The sequence below is a fragment of the Scyliorhinus torazame genome, chromosome 16, assembly GCF_047496885.1.
Source record: "Scyliorhinus torazame isolate Kashiwa2021f chromosome 16, sScyTor2.1, whole genome shotgun sequence".
NCBI classification, from domain to species: domain Eukaryota; kingdom Metazoa; phylum Chordata; class Chondrichthyes; order Carcharhiniformes; family Scyliorhinidae; genus Scyliorhinus; species Scyliorhinus torazame.
The window spans coordinates 158,616,408-158,639,068 of record NC_092722.1 but is presented as its reverse complement, the minus strand read 5'-3'; the positions used below and the strand labels follow the sequence as shown (position 1 = coordinate 158,639,068).

General features: G+C 51.3%; 1 protein-coding gene across 1 annotated transcript in view; it reads right to left on the bottom strand.

Moving 5' to 3' along the window:
- LOC140393168 (cubilin-like) overlaps positions 1 to 22,661 on the bottom strand; it is a 367,012-nt gene that overhangs the window by 302,511 nt on the left and 41,840 nt on the right. Inside the window, exons 8-9 of the mRNA XM_072479292.1 lie at positions 12,358 to 12,381; positions 3,725 to 3,872 (exon numbers count right to left, since the gene is read on the bottom strand). The gene's annotated coding sequence lies outside the window, so the exon portion shown is untranslated. The remainder of the gene's footprint in view (positions 1 to 3,724; positions 3,873 to 12,357; positions 12,382 to 22,661) is intronic.

Below are 22,661 nucleotides of genomic sequence, written 5' to 3'. Positions count from 1 at the left end.
TCTGCTTGCAATAAATTACAACATTCTATTTGCCTTCCAAATCTCCTGCTGCACCCACATACTGACTTATTTTGACATTCATGTATCAGATACTTTCTGTGTCCGAGTTCAGCAGCTTTCCTCCCTTAACCTCATAATCTGCTTAGCTATTCTCCATGCCAAAGTGGACGTGTTCATTTTTGTCCCACATTATACTCCAGGTATCAAATTTTTGCCCACTTACTCAACCTATCCCACTGCAGAATCCATATATCTCTTCACAACACATTCTCCTACCTATCTTTGTGTATTCAGCAAATTTAGTAACCACAGCAAATTTACCTTCATCCAAGTCAACGCTATAAATTGTAAATAGTTGAGGTCCTAGAACTAATCCCCGTGGTACTCCATAGTTACTGCTTGCCAACACAGAACTGTTCCATTTATCCCCACTCTCTGCTTCTTGTTAACCAAGCAATCTTCTATCGGTGCTAATATGTTACCCTCTGCACCATGAGTTCTTATTTTCCTTAGTAATCTTAGGCCTGGCACCTTATCAAATGCCTTTTGGAAATTCAAGTACACTACATCAACAGGTTCCCCTTTTTCCACGTTGCTTGTTGCTTCTTCAAAGAACTCCAGTACGGGATGGAGCGGGGGAGTGGGCTGAAGAAGGATGCTCTTGGCAGGGTTGCTGCAGACTCAGTGGGCCAAATGGCCTCCTTCTGCACTGTAGGGATTCTATGGATTAGTCAAATATGATTTTCCTTTCACAAAGCCACGTTGACTCTGCCTGATAGCATTAAGATTTTTTAAGTGTCCTGTTATAAGCTCCTGAACAATAGGTTCTAGTATTTCTCCATGACAGATGTTAAGCTAATTGGTCTTTCGCCTCTATTTTCAGTCTCCTTCCTTTTTTGAATACAGGAGGTACATGCAATATTTTTCAATCTGATGGGATCATTCCAGAAGCGAGAAATTTTGGAAAATTACAACCAATGCATCTATGCTCTCAGCAGCCACTTCTTTGAAGACCCTTGATGAAGTTCTCAGGTTTTGGGGAGCTTGTCAGCTTTTAGTTCCAAATGTTTTCTCAGTACACTTTCTCTGGTGATTGCAACTATTTTACATTCCTCCCTTTCTTTCACCAATTGATTCACAATTATTTCCTAGATCCTGGGCGTCATTCTCCGCCGGCGGGAGTCTCCGTTCTGCCGGCGCCCGGGGGTTTCCCGACGGCGTGGGGGTGCCCCACAATGGGAAACCCCATTGACCGGCCGGTGTTACGGAGACTCCCGCCGGCCGGTCGGCGCAGAAATGTGGCGGGGCGGGTAGGAGAATTTCGCCCGTTATTTGTGACTTCGACAGTAAAGACATACATAATAAGCATTAGTTCCTCAGGCTGATAATCAGTGTCAGATTGCAACTCCGTACACACTTAGCGCCTATTTCGGCCAACCTTCGTGACGCGGGCCAGATGCAATTCAGGCAGCGCAAGCGTTCCCGGCGCCAGTGTTGGAGTTCAAAAGAAGTGGAAGGAAGGTGGACTGGCATCCTTATTTATGCCACTCGCTTCTGCAAAGTAGGTGAGTTTAAAGGCCCCATTGAAAATATTCTAAGGTAAGGAGATCGGATTTGGAAGGATGGGGAGGGAGGTTCAGACAAGGGGAGTTGGGGGTTCAGACATCAGAGGGTACGGGGGGGGGTGTGGAATTCAGATAACGGGGGGGGGTCAATTATGAGGGGTTGGTGGAGGCAGTCGGGCATGGGGTTGTGGGGGCCGGGTCCAATCAGGAGGTAGAATAGAATCCCTACAGTGCAGGAGGTGTTTATTCGGCCCATCGAGTCTGACCCACCGTTCAAAAGAGAACCTTACCTAGGCCCACTTCCCTGCCCTGTCCCCTTAACCCTCCTTACCTGCCACATCTTTGAACACTAAGGGGCAATTTAGCACGGTCAATACATCTAACCTGTACATCTTTGCACTGTGGGAGCAAACTGGAGCACCCAGAGGAAGTCCGTGGTGACGGGGGAGGGGGCAATGCTTCGTGGGGTTGGGTGCGGTGCTGCCCACTGCGGGGTCGGGAATGTACGGATGTCCAATGTTGGGACCAGTCAGCTATTTAAAATAATTACACTCGTGAGAAGTGCTTTCTGACTTACCACTCATCTTCACATAGAAACATAGAAAATAGGTGCAGGAGGAAACAATTCGGCCCTTCGAGCTTGCTCCACCTTTACAATTCATGGAGTTGTACACTTTTTCCTTCAGTTTGACACTATTTTTAACTTCCCTAGTTAGCCATGGATGGTGTGTCCTTCGTCTGCATTCTTTATTTCTCGGTGGAATGTATAGTTGCAGAGCATAATGCAATATCTTCTCAAATATTTGCCACTGCATCTGCATTGTCCTATCGTTTAATCAAATTGCCCAGTTAATTGTACATTGTAACCCCTTTGTCCATTATCATAACTTATTCACTGCTTCCCCTTCTGATTTTTCTGTGATTCGAGGATGCAGTGGGAAGCTGAGTGACGCTGGCCAGAGAGGAACTGATCATCACTCAAGTAATTCTTTTACCTTCCTGAAAAGCTTACATAGGGCCATGACGATCATTTTTCATTGACAAAACATCTCGGGCGGGATTCTCCGACCCCCCGCTGAATGGGAGAATCGCTGGGGGTCGGTGTGAATTCCGCCCCCGCCGTCCTCCCAATTCTCCCACCCCCCAAAAACCATCCCGCGTGAGTCGCGCCGCCCGCCTTGGAGAATGGCGAGGTCCGGCGCGACCCTTATTCTCCGGTCCGCGATGGGCCGAAGTCCCGCCCGTCTGTAGCCGGTCCCGCCGGAGTAAATTAGAGTAGATCCCTTACTGGCGGGACCTGACGGCACGGGCGGGCTCCGGGGTTCCTGGGCATTCATGGGGGGATCTGGCCCCGGGAGGTGCTCCCATGGTGGCCTGGCCCGCAGTCGGGGCCCACCGATCCGCAGGCGGGCCTGTGCCGTGGGGGCACTCTATTGTTCCACACCGGAGGACGTGGTCCTCTGCCATTCCCGGTGCGGAAGCGATTCCCTCTGTGCATGCACGGGGATGACGCCAGCACGCCCTGGCGCTCCCGTGCATTCGCCGACTCGCGCCAGCCGGCGGAGGCCCTCCGGTGCCGGTTGGCGTGGCGCCAAGCCCCTATCCCGCCGGCCAGCGGGGCGCCAACCACTCCGGAGCAGGCCTAGCCCCTGAAGGTGCAGAGGATTCCGCACCTTTGGGGTGGCCCGACGCCGGAGTGGTTCACGCCACACCGTCCTGCCGGGACCCCCCGCCCCGCCGGGTACGGGAGAATCCCGCCCCTCTTATCTGGGGCAGATATCAGTTTAGACGTTCCCACCAGCAGCACTTTTTTTCCCCCCTTTTTAAAATAAATTTGGAGTGCCCAATTCATTTTTTCCAATTAAGGGGCAATTTAGCGTAGCCAATCCACCTACCCTGCACCTCTTTGGGTTGTGGGGGCAAAACCCACGCAAACACGGGGAGAATGTGCAAACTCCACACAGACAGTGACCCAGAGCCGGGATCGAACCTGGGATCTCGGCGTTGTGAGGCAGCAGGGCTAACCCACTGCACCACCGTACTGTCCCCCCCACCTACAGCATTGATGCCCTTTCAGTAATCCATTGGCCATAGTTATTAGATATTAGATACCTCTGCCATTATCTGCAGTTACACTAAGTGGAAACACTGTTACTTACTGAACATCAACCAAATTCAAAATTATTCTTTCATCATGGTCCACAAATATATACCAAGCACATCTCGCATTATTTGGATAGTTCTGTGGATAATTGGGGCTAGCTAAAAATCCATGATCATCGTCAAGTTGCCCTCCACAATGTGAACCTAATAACAATGATGAAATAAGTAAATGAGTAAGATAAAATAGGTAAAATAGGCAGTATTTTTGTCCTCCAATACATCACCCACACTTCCTGAAAATTATCACCTCTCTCCCGTCATCAGTTCCGCCTGTCACCCCTCAAATTCCCAACTCTCCTCCCCCCACACAAATCACTTACCTTACACCCTCCCCACATCCAACATTCATGCCTGATCCTCAGTGTCATAATATACATCAGTACATTATGGTGCAATCACATACACACACTGATGGACATGCAGTAGGACCAACCAGCATACATAACATCGCAGCCAATCACCAGTGAGAGCACAAGCACTATAAAGACAGGGGACAGGATAGTTCCCACTCATTCTAGCAACAGCCAGCTCAGAGCACAGAGCTCACAGCCTGCAACACAGACATTCACCATGTGCTGAGTGCCTCACCATAGCAAGTGATAGGAAAGGGTCCACAGTTAAGCTGGTATTGCACGTTTACAGTATGTTAGCATAGTTGAATAGTTAATAAAATAGCGTTACACCACTTCCAGCATTGTTGGCTTGTTTGTGAACCAGAACACCCAACACGACACTCAGCACCTTCTGGCACCCACCAGCACAAAGCCTGCATGTCCAGTTGCGGTGCCCAGACATGCAACCCGCTATTGACTCCCCCGATCCATCAAGCAAGTGGCTCACAAAGTCCTCTCTTTTCCAAACGTTGGGAGGGCAGTGTATCAGAGATGCACATCCTCACCCCCCCCCCTCCCCCACCATGAGGGACGGGCCCTGTAGATCGCGTGTTGACCAAGGATAGAACAGTTACTGACAGCGAGGTTGGCCTGTACCTGCACACCTTCACCCAGATAACCTGTCTCAAGTGAGTTATTCATGTCACACAAAATGATACCCCCTTCTCACTGACCACATGTCCATTCTCTCACAGGATCTCCGTCTGATGAGGGCAGGTCATCGGGAATTGTCACCCCCCCGCCACACAAGAGACTACTTTGGAGGAGAGCTCCAATGAGACCTCCATCGAGGTGTAACAGCTATTACCTCAATCTTCCATCAAAGCAGAGGCACACATCATGGTGGGAAACATTAGTAGACTAGCTTATGGGGCACAATCTGGTGGGCACCACACAACTGCTGGTGCACATTAGGTGGAGGCAGGAACATCCAAGGGAGTCAGCAGTTGGGTCTGCTGGATCACAGCACAACTGCTGAAGCATGGTCAGATGCCGAGCCTCAGAACAAGATTATCCCTGAGCTGATGCAGATGCTTGGATACAGCCGTGAGATTCAGGAGGGGATGTTAGTTATGTTCCATCGAGTGCATAGCAGATTGGAGTCCCAAATGCTACAGGTCTTTAACACTTGGCACCGATGCCAACACTGCTAGCTTAGGCTGTGACCACAGTGGAATGCTTGGAGCATGAAGTCAGCATCTTGAGTGAGGGTGTCCAAGACATGGTTCTGTGATGCCCATGGCTGAGGGCCACATCATGTCCCAGTCGCTGAGGGATGCAGGTGGACATTGCCTGGGCACTGCAGAGCATGTCCCAGGCGCTGAGTGACATGTTCCAGATGCAGGTGGACATTGCCTGGTTACTGCAGGCCATGTCTCAGTCACTGAGGAGCATCGCTGAAGGCAATGACACAATGGTGAAGACAATGGGGAGACGCCAGGACTGGCAGAGCCAGATGATGCAGAGACCTCTGGAGCTAACTCCAGCTGCCCCTCCATCCCATGGAGACCCCCCCCCCCCCCAAGCTCTATGGGCACCGTCAGGGAGAAGGCAGCGCTGGAGCCCAACCCAGTGCCTGCCACCAAGGAGAAGACGGTGGTCTCCAGATCATCTGAATCACCCTCCCCTGATACTGACGCATCTCAAGGGCATCAGGCAGGAACAGGGTGGCACGTGATGCCAGTGACACCGGCAAGTCGCCCGGGGTCCAGAAGATGTCAGCCAGTGGCATTCAAAGGCCACAGAGCACAAAAACAGCAGGCTGCCTCCACCTCTGATGAGCATCCCGAGGACACACCTAGAGGTAGCAGGAGACCACAAAAGATCAAGAAGAGTGAAGAGCACTGAGTGGGCACTGGTGAGGGTGGGGGGCACAAAAACTGTAGCTATGGATTATGGAAATATTCAATGTCCACTATTAATCTGTCACATTAATCTTTACCAGCAGACCAGCCTGCACCCCCCCCCCCCCCACCCCACCCCACCCCCAGGGACAGTGATCCAAGATCAAATGCCCCCGATGCAGACGCCATTCAGCGGATGGGTGTGAGCGTGCTGTCAGCAGAAAGACAGGAGTCAGACTTTGGCATAAACCAAGGAGTGCCAGAGCTTACATCACAGCGAGTAATCTTCACTCTCCTGCCTTGTATAATGACACACTGTCAGTGCCAACACAGGCCCATCACGTTGGCGTGGTGTAACATAGACCCTGGGAGGGTAGAACAGGGTAGTCGGGCTGGGGGAAGGTGGGGGTGAGAGGAATGTGGGAGGAGGGAGAGGAATGTGGGGGAAGGAGGGGAATGGCGGGGGGGGGGTTGGGGAGGGTTGAGCCGATGTACAAAGTCTCATCCTACGAGAAGCAGGCAAGGATGAGGGCTTCCCTGGTTCCTCGGGCTCATCAACCATCCCTTCCTGGTCCAGCATGATGCCCCACTGCTGTGCCAGGTTCTGGAGAGCACAGCAGAACACCACAAAGCGGGAGGGCCTCTGGGGGGGTCTAATGCATGGCACCATCAGAACAGTCCAAGCATCGGAACCCCATTTTGAGTAGTCCGATGCACTGCTCAATGATAGCAAGGGTGGTAACATGGGGCTCATTATATCGGGTTTCCACCTTGGTCTCCAGCCTCCGCACTGGCGTCATCAGCCAGGATCTTAGCAGGTACCACATATCCCCCAAGAGCCAACCTGTCATCCTAGCATGGTCCTTGAAGACGCTGAGCATTTCTGAGTGTCCCAGGATGTAGCTGTCATGGACACTCCCTGGGAAGTGTGCACAAATGTGCATGATCCAGAGATGGTTGAACATGAATGAAACATTCAGGCAGTCGAACTCCTTCCTGTTAATGAAGGGCACTCCCTTATGCCCCGATACATGCCAGGTGACATGTGTGCCATCAATTACCTCTGGACCTGGGGAATCCTGGAGATGGCAGAGTATGCTGCTGCCTGAGCATCTTGATGGGCTTGTGCCAGCTCAAATTTAACATAGTCAGCTGCCCGGGCACAGATGGCATTTGTGACCTCACAGATGTACTTTTGGGCTGTAGCTTGTGAAATGCGCTGAAGTCCCCGCTCGAGCCATGGAATGAACCAGTTACATAAACGTTGAGGGCTGCGGTGACCTTCACGGCCACAGGGAACGGGTGTCCTCTGTGACAATATGGATATTGTACAGTGAATGAAGGGTTAACAAGTTTATGTAAATGCAATTAACCACCAGATGTTGATCAAGAGCAGTCACGAGCAGTCCTTCTTTCCGGCTACAGAAAAGGAAGGAAAAAGCAACAGCAGCCTCCAGGTATTTTCAGCCACCAGCAGGAGTAAGCAGCAGACACAATTTGCAGCTGTGAAATGCTCTCACAATTAACAAGGTCAATTCCTTATTAGCAATAGCCTTCAGCTGTGAAGCTTGAGGCTGCTCACAGTCAAATGGAGTTAAAGTGACCTTCAGCAGATAATCAAGAACAGTTTTTGGAAGTTTTTGGTCAGTCAGACAGGCAGCAGTGGTTGCTGCCCCTGTAATGGGTATGTACAATATTTAAAGATGGATAGAAGCCCTCATGGACAAAAAGCCCCTCACCACCCGTGGATGGTGGAAAGTGCTACTGTGGACAGGAGTCAGACATTGTCAAACGATGTGGAGCACCAAGCCCCTTCATAGAGCGGGTTGTCATCATCCTCCTCCATCCCAGGGCCTGCACTCCATAGTGCGGTAGGTATGTAGCATGGAGGGGGTTGCTGGTGGGGGCATGGCAGGGGGGTATAGGCATGGGATACGATGTTCATGCCCCTGGCCACTCCCCAGTCAGTGAAGCTGGAGGTGATTAGAGTGTCCCATGCATGTTGGCCCCGGTGCACACGTTGTGCGGCCTCCAATGTTCTGCCCATCCTCGCACTCCCCTGCACTGGAGGGCCCCTCCAAAGTGGCCCAGGGACCGGGAGTGGTGGGGTGGAGGGTGAGGGGCTGGGGGTGGTGGGTTGGGGCACCCATATGGCCAGTGGCACTTTGCAGAACCAGGGACCAAGGTGGGTGGTCAGTGGCGTTGTAGCAAGATGGCTGCTTTGCAGACCACGGCAATGGCGGTCCGTGCCTGGGCAGCACCCCAGTCCCGTTGAGGGGAGGGCACCTCAGCCCCTTGGCCCATCCCTTCTCAACCCCCCCACCCCACCAGCCAGCCTAGCCAATGTCAGGACTAGCAGACCATGGTCGTGCATCTCCGTGTTTACCTCCTCTCTCTCATCAGCCACGGCGCCTGTTTCACGTTTTAAAAAGCACAAGTGAACCTCGCCATCGGGAATTCGTCCCAGGTGGAGAATCACGGAGGCCCCAGAGACTACCGTGTCAGGCCCACTAATGATATGCCAACTGTACATGCGGAGTGGAACGCATTGATGCTACTGTTGAGGCGACGGAGAATTGCAATTTGGCATGAAACCAGCAGCTGCCACAGTTTCAACAGCAAAACCGATTCTCCGCCCAATCGCATTTCCCGATTCCAGCATCAGCCGACGGAGAATCCCGCCCATGATGTTGGATTACTTAGTAATTCTGATGGGATAATAATAGGCCTGACCCACCATTGTAAAATAATGCAAAGGAGGTACATTCTTACCCCTCAATCAGAGTTTGTATTATTACATGTGTACTGTGGTGATCTTCACATCTCAACAGGAACATTTTACTTTCAAGTTTGAGAACTATTGTGACTGCCACAGGGAACGAGTCCACACCGAGATGCAGGGTTAAACAGGAGGTTTATTGAGTTGTTCAGCAGAGCCCTAGCCAGGACTACTCATCAGAGTGTGTGGCGGCTGTTTTTGAACGGCCAGCTTATACCGGGAGCCCTAGGTTGCTACACCCACTTAAACGGGCGAGCGCATGTTCTCCTAGGACCTCTGGGAAAACCAGATCCCCGACGCTGTAGGCATTGGCCAGGCCCAGGATAGACATTTTCCCCCTCCCCCCCCATTACAAAAGTCCAAAGGACCATCTGTCAATCGTTGACAAGAGGGAGGAGGAGAGACCAAGGGAGAAGAGGGCCGAAGAACTGAGGACTGCGGCGGTAGCACCAGAGGACTGTACCATGGTGGAGAATGTCTCTTGCAACTGGAATGTCATGGCAGGCAGTTCCTGTACATCCGGCTCCCCACTGGACACCCCAGGAGTTTCGACGTCCATCTCAGAATCTGAAGAGCCATCGCTGGCAGGCGGTCCGGGGAGGAGGCGCACAGGCTTGTTGGTCCCCGGCCTTGGATCTTCTGGAACGAGACATGCCACCGGTGTGCCCGTAGAAGGCCTCAAGGCCCCCGTAACTGTTGGGCCCCTACCTGAACCCGATAGGTCACGGGATCGAAGCACAGTCCCGGAGAGCCAACGGGCACTGAGGGCGAACTTACAAACAAAGACCTCATCTTCTGGGGCAGAACGACGGGCGGATGATGCCTGCTAATCCTGGGCACAGTGCACCTTTCACCTTCAGCCCGATATATGAGAGTAACAACCCCAAGCGAGTGCGGAGCCATCAGCCCATCAGGAGCTCTGCCAGAGCCACTCCGTTCACGGTATGCGGTTAACAGGAATCTGGCCAAGCACCTGTCTAAGGTGTCAGTCGTCTGTTTACGGAAGCCCTGCTGGAGTCTTTGAACGGCCCTTTTGGTCAACCCGTTGGGCGTGATATGGGGTCGTCCTCACGTGCCAGATGTCGTTGGTCTTAAGAAATGTCCGAAAATCCACACTCGTGAAGGACGTCCTGTTGTCTGTTAAGAGGACCCATGCATGGAGAAAGAGAGAAGCATCTTCTTCACCATTGCGGTAGAGGTTATGGCCATCAGCCAATGGACCTCTTACCTTTTGGAATGGGTGTCGACTAATAGTAGAAACATTGAGCCCATGAACAGATTGGCGAAGTCTGCGTGGACCTGGGCCCATGGGTGGCCTGGCCACTCTCAAGGGTGGAAAGATCCTGCAGGGGAGCTGCTGGTGTTCCTGGCAGGTGGGGCATTCCTGCACTAGCGTCTCGATGTTGACATCGGGTCCTGGCCACTATAGATAGCTCCTCGCCAGCTTCTTCACCTTGGTCACCCCTGGGTGCCAGTTATGCAGATCAGGTAGTACGAGCACTTGCCCGACAGCAGGACCGCATCTTCGATACCAAGCTTGGACATCTGGGTAGAAAAAGCCTGCAGTTCCCCAGGCAACTGTTGATGCTGACCACCTTTGAGGGTGGGATCCGTCTGAGCCCAGTTGTTGGTACGAGACACGGTGACTGGTAGGGAGTCCATAAAATTCAACACTGCCGCTATCTCGTCTGCGGAAGGGGAGGCGAGGCCATGATCAGTGGGGGAAGTCAGCTCAGCGCATCGGCTTATGCTATCTGATCCCTGGTCGATGCCCCAAAGAATATTCGTAAGCGGCGAGCAGCAGAGCCTACCGCTGGATGTGTGCCGACACTATGGCCAGAATCGTTTTATCTTTGCGAAAAAAAAACCTGGAGGTGTTTGTGGTCCGTATCAAGGGTAAAATGGCGCCCATAGACGTACTAGTGGAACTTTTTAACACAAAAGACCATCACCAACCCCTCCTTCTCTATCTCCACATACTTGCACTCTGTGGCGGTCAGTGTTCGGGATGCGAAAGCGATTGGCTATTCGCTACCGTCCAGCATCCTATAGACCAGGATGCCCCCGATCCCGTAAGGTAATGCATCGGGGTGACTATCATGGGTTTCCGGGGTCACAGTGGGCCAAGATGTCAGCTCCAGGGTCCTGGGTTCAATTTCGACCTTGGGTGACTGTCTGTGTGGAGATTTCACTTCCTTCCCTTGTCTGCATGGGTTTCCTCCGGGTGATCTGCTTTCCTCCCACAATCCAAAAATGTGTGGGTTAGGTAGATTGGCTATGCTAAATTACCTCTTAGTGTCCAAAAAAAGGTTAGGTGGGGTTACTGGGATAGAGTGGAGGTGCTCTTTCCGAGGGTCAGTGCAGACTAGATGGGCCGAATGGCCTCCTGCACTGTAAATTCTATGATTTATGATGATGATAGCTGCCGTTTGATTTGATGAAAAGGCACCTCCTAGGCCACACCCCAGAACAACTCCTGGAGTTTCTTCAGAAAGAGATACAAGGGACCAGTATCGCAACCAGGTTCCGGACAAACTTGCCGAAGTAATTCACCATGCCTAGAAATGAGCGGAGTTCCATCGTATCTCGTCGGTGCAGGGGCCAATTGTATTGCACGCACCTTGTCTTCCATTGAATGTAATCAGAGCACTGCCTCCAGATTCCACAAATATTCCTGTTCTGTCACGCCTGTGACCAGGACATCATCAAGGTATACCCCGGCCCTCAGTCGGCTGCGCAAAATGCCCTCCATTACGTGTTGAAATATCACACAAGTTGACGAAACCCCAAAAGGCAATCGGGTATACTCATGCAGTCCACGCTGCGTATTGATGGTGACATATTTTCGCGAGGTCTGATCCAGTTAATTTATAGTTGCCGCATGGGGCCTATGATCCCGTCTAGTTTCAGAACTGGGACGTACGGTGCCGTCCAATCGAAATAACGCACCGGCCGAATGATGTCCAGGTTCTCCAGGCGGCCGAGCTCCGCATTCACTTTGTCCACTAAAGCATAGGGCACAGGTTGTGCCATGAAAAACTGAGCTTGAGCCTCTGTTTATCGACTTGGATTTTGGTCACGGCGCCTTGGATCGTCCCAAGACCGGGCTGCAAAACGTCAGGGAACATCCCGAGCACCTCGCCGAGTCCGATGGACCCTACCTGTAAGATACGGGGCAGTCCAAGCGACGATGGCATAGCTAATCGTGCCCCAGGAGGCTGGGCCATCGCCTCAAGCCACAATCAGGGGAGGTTGGACTGCTTGATGGCCAAAAAACACCGGGGTATTACACCTTCCCCAAGATCTGCAATTGCCCCCCGATATATGCAGCCAACATCATCTGCACCTAGGCCAGCAACATTTGTATAACATTAAGAAATAAGTTTGTAGTCTGTGGTCGTGAGCAACCGACCAGAATTTAGAACCGGAATCACACATAAGGAAAGATCACTTGATCAAAATAGTTTCAGAAACAAAGGGAAGATGAATGGTGTGTAGGGAATGATGTAAAGGAAAACTAATCACTCATTCTGATTCAGTAAAATTATATTGTTTCATTATATTCCTTTAGTATACGTTTGACAAGAGATGAAAAATGTATATAGTTTCTTTACCTGATACAGATGGTATGTCACCTGCTGAAAAGAAAATGAGTTTGAATAAATATTCACATATTAATTGATCAAGAATAAATAATGATAAAATATAAGATTGATTTAGGTAATTATAATGTTTTCATTTGAAGCTTCTTGATAGCCTGCACCAAACCTCCCAATGATTTGGTCCATAAGGCCACTGAATTCGCCAAATTCAGCCCATGTAAGTTAGAAATACTCGGAAGACATTTGGCCTGCTCAGGCCTTCCATTCTCTGCAAGGCCGGATGCCGAAATACTGGTCTGTTCCTCGAGCTTGGATTAATCAACCAGTAATGATAAAATCTATTGACAGATTCCTTGAGAACTGTAGGTTTTACACTGCTAGTTGTCGAATTATCATTTCCAGGAAGTACCTCAATATCACAGTTCACATGATAAACAGCAATATAACTGGACTGGAAAATACCATGACATGTTTTCTGTGTGTGAGAGAGAGCTCTCTTTTGGCAATTGTAGTATTCACCATATTCTACTAAAACTATTAGACATTCAGTGCATTGTGACACCAGCAGAAGTATAGCAAATAAATAATTGTAGATGTGAGTAACAGGGCGGAAAATCAGAAGTGAAACCTTTTTCAATATTTTGTGCAGTTCAAATTCATGTTCATGGATTACAGTGATCCTCGTTCACCCATTTCATTGCCATCATAATATGAACAGCCTAAATCTCATGAGGACAAGCCGTTAAACTTGCCGATATCTGTAATTGGTGCAACTGGTGAAAATAAAATAAAGATGGGCGGGATTCTCCGTTTCTGAGACCCAAGGTGGGATTCTCCCGAATCTGCACAATGGCCTGACGCCGGCGTAAAAAACGGAGCGAACCACTCCGGCGTTGGGCCGACCGGGATTCTCCGTACTTCTGGGGGCTAGGCCGGCGCCGGAGGGGTTGGCGCCACGCCAGCTGGGGCCGAAGGGACTGCGTGAGTTAGCGCATGCGCAGAACTGCCGGCGTGGTTCAGCGCATGCGCAGACTGGCCGCGTATTCTAGTGCATGCACAGGGGGGTATCTTCTCAGCACCGGCCATGGCGGAGCCCTACAGGGGCCAGCGCAGAAGGACGGAGTGCCCCCATCGCACAGGCCCGCCCGCAGATCGGTGGGCTCCGATTGCGGGCCAGGCCACCCGCGGTCGAATCCCCCCTCACCCCCCGAGGATCGCACCAGCCAACTTACTTGCCAGAAACCGATGGCTGCTCGGCCCATCGGAGCCCAGAGAATTGCCGGGGGGGGGGGGCTGCTGCCAACGGCCCCTGACCGGCGCGGCGTGATCCCCGCCCCCGCCCAAAAACTGGCGCCAGAGAATACGGCAGCCGGCGTCAGAGCGGTGGGGCGGGATTCACGCCGCCTGGCGGGGGGGTCGGAGAATCCCGCCGTAAGTGTTGACACAAGCGCAGAATTCATGGAGTTCCTCGACAGCAAACCTGGCGCTACACCTGGACCGATTCTGCTACCCTTATGGGGCGAGCACCAGCTCCACATGGAACACAACTGATTCCAATCAGAACCAGTGCCGGATTCACCGGTTTCATGATTGCCACTCAGGAGGCTGACAAGATGCAGTTGCATATACACACTTCACTCCCCACATACACCATCCCAGCCAACAAGATGGCACCGAGGAGAGCAGCCCCAAGATTCACGGATGCTGTACTGGAGACTCTCCTGGACGTTCCCTGGGTGACACCGTCCGGACCAGACAGCAGTGCTGGGAAAAACTGAATGACCTTGTTGCTAACTTTTGGTTGGTTCAATTGGCTCTGTTTTACAACCTTTGCTCTCGAGTCGCCAGGTATCTTTATGATACTGCCACGAGGTTCAAGTTCAAGTAATGATCAATAACTCAATACACCAATTAGTAAGATTCAAATCAAAGCACATTTTTTACACACAGTAAAGCGCCACTCATGCATAAATTCTACTTCTAAGCTACTTCTACAACTAACAGGCCTATACTTGGCTTCGGACTGGCCCACCAGGTCAGGGGAACAAACAGCCTTTCGTTCGGGTTCTGAGTCTGCTGGATTCAAAGTTGGTACGGACTGGTAGCTAGGAGCGCCTGTCTCATAGCGAGCGTTGACCTAAGACTTCTGGGCTCTTGGCGGCAGCTGAACCGGTCACTGTCAAGGGTTGGTTCGCAATGCTGAGTGACCCGGTCAAGAAGAATGATTTGAACTTGGGGGCTTAACTTTATAGTCCCCAGGGGCTTCCCGCCTTTCGGGGCGGACCCTGTACCTGATTCCAAGTGATTGGACTTCGTTCCAATCGCTTGGTTCGATTTCTCCAATACTGGAGCAGTTCCCTGATCGATGGGCGGTCTTGTGGTGTCCGTTAACCTCTTTTGTGTTGGCTCCTGCTGGCGCCGAGGAGTCTGGCTTGGCCTTGTTTATCCCAAATGTTTTGATTGTTCCCGGGGATCGCTCATTCGTATGTAGATGGCTGCTTGTATCGATGCTGTCTGGGTTTTTGAGAGTTTAATACACAGTAAACTTGCACCTGCTAGTTTCTGCCTGTGTTGGCTGAATTTCCCTTCAGCCTTTGCTGTTCTCCATTTTACGTGGGGAGTTGGCCAACCCAGGTGGCTACAACCTCCTCAGGGCTGCCAGGGTGAGTAGGCAGCACTGGCACCAATCTCTATTTCACACATCCATAACCCTACAGCCACCCCCCCCCCCCACCCCACCGGAGATCGGGCAAAACCCTAAGTTGCACCACATGTCGGCACCCATACCAGCTATCATGGCAGGGTGCCCTTGCCACTGAGGCACAAAATACCCACCCCCTGGGTTGCATGCGTCGACTGTCGAACACTGTTGTTCTCTGCTTGCCCCCCTCCCCGCAGGAGAAGGCCCCCAAAACCATCGGGAGCGGGAGAAGCCTGGACATGTCAGAGCAGAAGGCCCTGGATGTGGTCGGCGGCCCCAAAGAAAGGGAGGTCGCTGCTGTGGACGTCGGCTGCAGCGAGGAACTGATACCCTGCTGAATTGTGGTTCCCCGTGACACGCGTGTCAACCCCCTTCCCCCCCCCCCCCTCACCCACCCACACCACCCTCACACTACCCTCACCATCACTCTCAGCCAGAAATTATTGAGGGGATGTCGGTGAGCACTCAGTACCTGCAGGTGCAGTTGGACGGGTCCAACCACATGCAGGGGCAAGAGGAGGTGCAGACCATGCATGCCATCCAGGCCAACACAGCACGGGCGGCATCCGTGATGGAGGCATTGGGTGATGATGGGAAGCCTCAGGCCATGGCTCCATTCGCACCCCATCCCATGGAGAAGCCCAAGGGCCTTCAGGCACCCCGAGGGAGGAAGGGATAATGGGGCCCATGCCCCCCCCCCCCCCTCCCTCCTGTCCCTGGTGCATCTGCTGGGTAGCTGGCAGAGCAGAGAGACAGAACATCACCTGGTATACCTGAGCGGCAGCTGGGCCGGTAAGGCCCGGTTTCCCCAGGCGACGGCGTCCAATGGGGACTCAGGTCGCAGGGCGGGAATCACAGCAGGCCACCTCCACTCCTACTATACCATCTGGGAAATCACCAAGAAATATCATTAGGACCCGTAAGGTCAGAATGTCTGACAGCATTTAAGTTGGCACGGGTGCAGAGCACAGTTTAGTTGGGGCTAGGGCTCAAATCTGTTGTCACATTAAATACCTGTTCACACTGTTAAAACCTGTCTCAGTGTTCTGTCAGATGGGTGTGAGAGGTGGGCTTGTCTCGACTGGCCAGGGAGGCTGGGAGGGGGGTGGGGGGTGGGGGAAGGGGGAAGGGGCAGGAGATGGTGCCAACCATGCGTGCCACGCAGGTCAACACCTCACCGATGGCGTCCGTGGTGGAGACATTGGAGGCGGTGGTGCTTGCTATGGATCAGCATGTCCAAGACCTGGGGCATTCTGTGCAGGCCTGTGCATGGTTAGTCTTCTCCAGCTCCCGATTTCGGCCTGGACTACCCACCCCACCACATTTCTTGCAATAAAATATATTTTCTCACTTAAACACAATGGTCCTGTCTATTCGTAAAGGGTGGGGGGGGGGGAATGGGTGGGGAAGGGGATGATTTTGACAATTATTAATTGACAAGTTCAACGTCCAAAAGCAGCAGCTGCTGAAGCGCAGTGTCCTGGCACACATCTCCTCTGACATCATTTTGGGATGTCCTTTGGAGTACAATCTTAAGGGTGGGTGATTGATTCTCTGCAATACCTGTCAGACAAATAGTTCACAGGAGGCTTGCATATATTGACTAAGGCATTAAACTTTTTAAAAGCATTTGAAGTAATCACTGAGGCATCTAAGGATGAATATTACATCAGGTAGACTTGTATAATCTTTATTGTCACAAATAGGTTTACATTAAGACTGCAATGAAGTTACCGTGAAAATGAAGTTACCTAGTCGCCACATTCCAGCGCCTGTTCGGGTACACTGAGGGAGAATTCAGAATGTCCAAAGTACCTAACAGCATGTCTTTCGGGACTTGTGGGAGGAAATCAGAGCACTCAGAGGAAACCCATGCAGACACGGGGAGAACGTGCAGACCCTGCACAGACAGTGACCCAAGCCAGGAATTGAACCTGAGACCCTGGTGCTGTGAAGCAACAGTGCTAACCACTATGCTGCCATGCCGCCCACTCTATCATGCCGCCCACCACTACCGAACCGTAAACAACTCAGTTTTAAATACATTGCAAAATCCAAATGTACTTCAGCTCTGAATCAGCTGGGAGGACAGGCATGCTAACAGTGTCCTTGAAGGGGTCAATAACACCAGTGTCGAGGCCATGATCACCCGAAAGCAACTCGACTGGACCACCTATATGCTTGGGATGTCAGAGTTCCAACTGCCAAAGCAAACCTTCTTCACCCAGCTCAAGGGAGGATCCCGAACATGAGGAGGACAAAGGAAGTTCCACAAAGACACTTTGTAGGTTTACCTCAAGCAATGGAACATAGATGTTAATGCCTGGGAGACCTTTGCTCAGAAAAGACCGACCTGGAGGAATCTCCTGATTGAAGGATCACAATTCTTCGAGAACACTCAACAGCAAGAGGAGGCCTGGAAAAAGAGCCTGAGAAAGGAATACCTGTGACTTAGCGTCCAAGGACCGATGCCATCTTTTAGAAACTCCTGCCAAGTCAGTTATTGAAGATGTGGCTCTAGGATTGGGCTCATCAGCCATGCAAGGACCCACAGACCCGTGATCAGTAACACGGAGTATCTTAGCTGGACAATCATACCCATTAGCGAATGATCACCGCATTCTATCCATTATAGACAAAGCAAATTTATCATCTGTGACTTCAAACTCACTTTATACAGTAAAGTACCCTATTAATGGAATTAACAGCCTCATGACAAACAAAAGTTTTTTAAAAAATCTTCCTTTCACTTTATTTGCATTTTAAATATAAACACTACGCACTAATAATATAAAACATTCACCTACCAAAAAAGTCTCCCGATATCTCCTGCCTCTACTAGACTGAAATTTGTTTTTAAAGGTGTAAAAACTCACCCAAAATCCGGGTAAGGGGACCAAGTTTGCGCTGCAGCTGGACTTTTCCTTCAGCAGCGCAGAGCTTCGAGCTGTCAGAAAAGAAAAGGCCTGGAGTTTTAGCTCTGCACTTCTGGGTCGTCACGCCGCGCATGTGCGGCGCACCAGCGGCTTAGAATCACGAATCCTCCAGGAACGTAGGGGCCAACGAATTGCCTCCTTGAACAGTTGTAGCCAATCTAGTCTAAGCACTCCTACAGTGCTGGTCAGGAAAAAGTTCCAGGATTTTGTTCCAGTGATGAAGGATGTAGTTCCAAGTTAGAATGCTGTGGTTTGTAGGGGAACCTGCAAGTGATGGTGCTGTCACATATCTGCTGTCTTTTTCCATCCAGGTGGGAGAGATCACAGGTTTAGAAGGTGCTGTCGCAGGAACCTCGTCAAGTTGCTTCAGTGCACCTTGTACACACACTGCTGCCATGTGCATCACCCCGGTAAGAAAATGCAAGTGGGATACCCATCAAACAGATCGCTTTCTCCTGGATGGTGTCAAGCTTCCTGAGGGTTGTTGATGCTACGCTTGCCGAAGCAAGTGGAGAGTATTTCATCACATTCCTGACCCGTGCCTTTTTGATGGTAGACTGGAGGTTAGTTAATTGCTTCAGAATTTCCAGTTTCTGCCTTGCTCTTGTAACCACAGTATTTAAATAGTTGATCCGACTAAAGATCAAATTCTCTGTTTTGCGACTAAGTGCAGTACCGGGTGGCTCTGACAGTGCCTTTCCCACTGGCCAGAATGGTGGGATCGCGCACCAGATTCTGCATTTGGAAGATCATTAATTATGCACGTGTGAGTTCCCCACCAAATCACGTGGAGGGCTGACAGCTCATTCATCCACCTGCTGTCGGGTTCAAAGGCCCTGTCACCATATTTAAACACCAGTCCAGCACATGCTCATATCACTCTCTCCAGCCCACTTGCCTTCAACAGACTGTGCAGGATGTCGGCAACCCAGAGGCAAAACACCAGCAGTCAGGCCAGTGCCAGCTTCACCGCCTTATTCGGGGAGTCCGGGCCAACTGGCATGAGGTCTACCAAAGGATTGCTCACGAAAGCACACGTATCACACCTCTCCAATCTGGGAGGCTGTTGCCCAGGAGGTCAGCATGGCTGCCACCTAACCACAAAATTTCAGGTAGTGCAGCAATTGGATGAATGATCTCATCTGCCCCACCAGGATAAGTCCTCTCTCAGCTCCCTGAGAGCAAGGTATCATGTACGCAAATAGTTACTCTCTTCACGGATCTCATATATTCAGTCATGGGGCACACATCAACACTCAATCTCTCAACAAGGCTTTCACAACACCACCATCCTATCTGTCTTGTTGCTCAAACTCCAATCTCTGTCCCTTTTGGGTAGGGCTCACAACACACTTTATCCATTCTTTATTCCCTTCGACTGCTTCTTCAATCCCTGTTTAAAAGTCTGGACTGCCCGAACTGTTAGCCCATTTGAGGAAGGATGCTATGGTGTGGTCCAGATGTGCTGAATGCCATTCTGCTGCATAAACACAACAATGTCCTCACTCATGAAAGGAGTGCCATTGTCCATTACCAGACCTCCGGGATCCCATGGATGCAGAAAGACCCCCTGAGATTTTTGATTGTGGCCCTGGACCCAATGGACGTCATCATGCATACCTCCAGCCACTTGAGTGGGCACCCATGATTACTAGGAACATGGATGCCATGAACAGCCCCGGAAAATCCAGGTGAAGACAAATCCACAGGCGGCCCGACCATTCCCAAGGCTGGAGAGGAGCCACTGACGGAAGTTTCTGAAACTCCAGGCACGCCAGGCCGTTTTTTCCAACTTTCTCAATGTCCCCATCGATACCGGCCACCAAATATAGTTTCAGGCCAACATTTTAGTCTTCGATCGATGCCCACGGATGGCCAGCATGCAAGTCCTGTAACAGGGCCTCCTGACTCTGCGGGGGAACGACCACTCGAGAAGTAATGCATCTCATTCCCAGTGCAATCCTAGCTGGGGGGACTTTTTACACCAGGCCCTGCTTTTATACTTTGTTCACAATGAGCCCCAAGTAGTTGACCTCCGCACCCTACCTGGGGAGCTCGTACTCCACAAGTTCCACAAGGAGATCAATGGTAGCTAGGGGATATTGAAATGTGCAGAGTTCACTATTAAAAAATTTACACCTCTGTAAGGAATCTGGGGGGTAGTTGGCGGCCTTGAGTGAGGACCATCATTAACTGTTGGCGAGTTAATGGGAGTGAAGTTGGGGGGGGGTCAACTTACAGAGGGAATGGGGGAGGGAGGCGGTTTGGTTTACTTTGTCTTTGTTTATTGGGAGAAGGGAGGGATGCTGATATCGGTGGAGTTGGTGTGGTGCATTTGGTTAAGGGGAGATGATGGAGGATATCTTGGGGAGGGCCCGAGGGGGAGCGAGGCATGGACCTGGGGGAGTTGCTTAAAGAGGGGCTATGGCTGATCGGGAGCGGGGGGCTGCAGGGAGCCCCCCCCAACCTTGTTGATTACATGGAACGTGCAGGGTTTGACTGAACCGGTTAAAAATGTCTCATGTTTTCGCACAGTTAAGGGGTTTGAAGGCGGACGTTGTGTTTCTTCAGGAGATGCATCTGAAGCTGGGGGACCAGTCGAGGCTGAGGAAGGGTTGGGTGGGGCAGTTGTTCTACTCAGGGTTGGATATGTAGACGAGGGGGGTGGCAGTGCTGATCAATAAGAGGCCGGCTTTTGAAGTGGGAAGTATTGTAAATGACCCTGTGGGTAGGTTTGTGATAGTTAATGGGAAGCTGCAGTGCCTGTGGTGCTAGTGAATGTAAGTGGCCCAAATTGGGACCATGTGGATTTTGTGAGGTGGGTTTTAGCTAAGACTTTGGACCTGGACATGCTACAGCTGATTATGGAGGGTGATTTTAATACGATGCTGGATCCTAGGTTGGACCAGTCATCCCTAGGTCCCTGAAGGTTTTGACCATGGCAAAGGAGCTGTTGTGTTGGGGGGGGGGTGCAGGCCCATGGTGGTTTGAGGGGCTGAAGGCAAAGGAGTTTTTGTATTTCTCGAACGTGCACATGGTGTCCTCCCGGGTTGATTTTGTTGTTTTAGGTAAGGCATTGTTGGCAGGGGTGGTTGGATTGGAGTATTTGCCGATTGTGGTCTATGACCACATGCTGCATTTGGTGGACTAGCGGGTGGTGCAGGGGGAAGCTCAGCGGCCGCAGTGGGTTGAATGTGGGGTTATTGGCGGATAAGGGGGTTTACAAAAGAGTGAAGGTGGCCATCTGGAGTTATGTGGAGCAGAATAAGGTGGGGAGGTTTCCGCCTCCATGCTGTAGGCGCCGCTGAAAGCGGTGGTGAGGGGGAATTTATAGTGACTCGGGCACAGAGGGAGAGAGTGCAGCAGGATGAGAGGTTGAGGTTGGTGAAGGACATTCTGAGGGTTTGTGATCCAGAACCTCCCAATTTTTGTTCCCAAGCCCTTTTTTAGATAGATTAGTGGGATGATCTTAAGGTTTGTGTGGGAGGCGAAGGCTCTTTGGATTAGAAGGGTGTTCTTGTGGAGGTATCGACTGGGGGAGGGGGGAGAGGCGGGGGTGAATAGCATTGCTGAGCTTGCTGAGCTATTACTGAGCAGCAAATATTGCAATGGTTAGGAAATGGGCAGTGGAGGAGTTGTCGATTTAGGGGCGGATGGAGGTGGCCTCGTGTAAGGGGACTAGTCTAAGGACACTGTTGTAGGCACCCCTTCTGTTCTCGATGGTCAGGTACTCCACCAGTCCGGTGGTGTAATCAGCACTGAGGGTTTGGAACCAGTGTGAGCAGCATTTTGGATTGGAAGGCATGTCTCTGTGGACGCCGACGGGGTTGGATGCAAGGTTCCAGGGGTGGCTGCAGGTGGGGATATAATGCTTTAGGGATTTGTTTGTGAGAGGGAAGTTTGCAGACCTGCTGGCAGAACTGGACCAATTACCAATGGGGAATGGATTCATGTTTCTGCAGGTTCGGGACTTTGTGAGGAAGGAGTTTCCATCGTTTCCGATACTGCCGGTTTAGCTTCTGTCTGAGGTGAAAATAGGGGAGGGCAGGGTTGCGGACATGTATGGGGAATTGATGAAGAGTGAGAGTGTTCCCATGGAGGCGTTAGGGAGGAGGAGTTGAGTGGATCGTTGGGGGCCTGAGTGTGGAGGGAAGCTCTGCGGAGGGTGAATGCAAACTCATTGTGTGCTAGACTAAGCCATATCCAATATAAGGTGGTGCTTAGAGCCCACAGATGGTGTCCAGGATGAGTCGGTTCTTTCCGGGGTAGAGGATAGGTGTGGTGGCGTGCGGAGCGGCCGGCGAACCATGTGCATATGCTTTGGGCATGTCGCGGTTCAGCGGTTTTGGAAGGGATATTCAGATGGAATATCAAAGATTTTGGGGGTAGAGATAGCCCCAGGTTTGCCATTCAAGGGGCAGAGGAGGGGCTCACTTTGACTTCTTTGAGACATTTTGAGTCGTCAGTAGGGGGCAGTGGGGCGGAGGGGGGAGTTTGTTTTATTTCCTGTTTGGGTGGGGTGAAAAACTGGAAAAGGGAGGCGGGTGTCTGGTGAGTGGGGGGTGTTTATTGGGGGGCATTTATTGGGGCTCAGGGAGGGATGGGTTTGTTGCCTGTTGTCGGGTTGGTTTTGTTTTTTTGGGTTACGTACATATTTAAAATGCCCTCAATTAAATGTT